A 1,919-nucleotide genomic window follows, 5' to 3' on the forward strand; every position below is an offset into this window, starting at 1 on the left:
AGAGAGAAAGAAAAAAAAGGAGAGAAAGAAAAAGAAATTGAACCCTGGGACCTCATCTAACATCGTATATCAAATTTACTCAAAATGAGTTGAAGTATCGAACCCGAGTGCTGAGACTACATAGGCAGGAGCTTCCCAACATGGGATTTAATAATTCTTTTTTTTTTATTTGATAATTTTTGAATGTGACATCAGTGGCATAGGTGACAAAAGAAAACTGAAACAAGTTAGACTGGATAAAAATAAGCATCTCTGTGTTAAAGAACGCCATGGGCATAGTTAAAAGGTCACCATGGGAGATTTAGCTGGAAGTTCTGTCTGATAAGGGGTTCATCCTCAGAACACACAGTGATCTTTAAAAATTAACAGGCATGGTGGTGCACACCTACAATCCCAGCAGCACTCAGGAGGCTGAGGCAGGAAGGTCATGAGGACTCTGTGGCCAGCCTGGGCTATATAGTGAGTTCAGGACCAACCTGGACTACACAGACAGAAATTATCTCAAAAATCAAAAGAAAAGAGAACAAAAAAACCCAACCCTATTAAAAATGGACAAAAGCCTTCTGCTAGCAGTGAGCTCCAGCCCTGGGCAAAGGATTTGTTTGTTTGTTTTTGTATTTTAGGGAAGGGTCTATAGGGTGTTCAGGGTCTCACTACTAGATCAGACTGGTAGTGATCCACAGCCTCCCAAGAGCTGGGATTACAGGCGCACACCACCACGCCCAGTCTCATTGGCCATCTCAGCGCACCCCAGGGGCAGGACCAGCACAGCAAGCCCAGGAATCAAACCCCTGGCCCCTGTTCCTGCTTGCAGGTGCTTTAATCCGCTGAGCTATTTGGCTGGCCCAGGCCCAGGGCAAAGGATTTGATTGAATATTTCCCCAAAGAAAAAGTACAAATGACCAATGGGCACATGCGAAGATGCTGGACATTACTGATAATCCCAGAAACAGATCAAACCACAGTGACGGTGCTGGAGGGACACCGTGGCCTAGGTGTGCAATCCTAGACCTTGGGGGGCTGAAGCAAGAGGAGCACAAAGTGAAGGTCAGCCTGGACAACTTAGCAAGACCACAGCTAAGAAAGAAAGAGAGGGGAGGAGAGGAGGGCACAGAGAAAAATAATCACAGTGGGGACTAGAAATTCAACTCCATGAGCAGCTCCTTCGTTATCCAATGGCATGGTTACTTTTTTGTTTTGTTTTGGACAAGGTCTTGCTATGTAGTTCAGGCTGGCCGCCAACTCATGGCAATCTTTCTGCCTCAGCCTCCTGAGTGCTGGGATTACAGGCATGTGCCATTGTGCCTGTCTGGTTACTATTTTTAAAACACTCAAAGAAATAAGTGTAGGTGGGAATGTGGAAATTTTGGAACCACCATGCCCTGTCAGGACTGTAACACGGTGCAAGCATTTTAGAAAACATACGATAATCCCAACTTAAAAACAGAACGACCAGCAAGCCCGCTTCAGTGAAGAGGTTGAAACATCCAGAGTAAAGTCTGAGAAAGATACTTGCGCACTTGCCTGTAAACATCTCCCAAGCTACATCTGCAGTCCCTGGCTTTTCTCTTGACGCAGAAAGAAGGACAAGGCAGAGCGTGAGAAGAGGACCGAGCAAAAGCACTTACTGTGGAGCAGAAAGCTCCTGGGCGGTGAGCCTAGGAGGGGCTCCAAAAAGGGTTGCCCATGGGACTCGTCTGTCTAGAGGTTTTATACCCCAAAGTGACTCCACCTCAGCCTAGTGGAGATCAACTAAGGGGCTGCAGTTAGGAAAGTCTGAGGGAAAAGCAGGCTGAGGGAGCTTGGGGGTCCCTAGAAGGCATTTTCCTGCAAGCAGTGTGAATGGTAACTTTAAACAGAACAAAGGCATTCTTTTTTTTTTTTTAAAAATATTTATTTATTTTTATTTATTACATTTA

Source organism: Octodon degus, unplaced genomic scaffold (assembly GCF_000260255.1).
Source record: "Octodon degus isolate 3935 unplaced genomic scaffold, OctDeg1.0 scaffold00035, whole genome shotgun sequence".
Lineage (NCBI taxonomy): Eukaryota > Metazoa > Chordata > Mammalia > Rodentia > Octodontidae > Octodon > Octodon degus.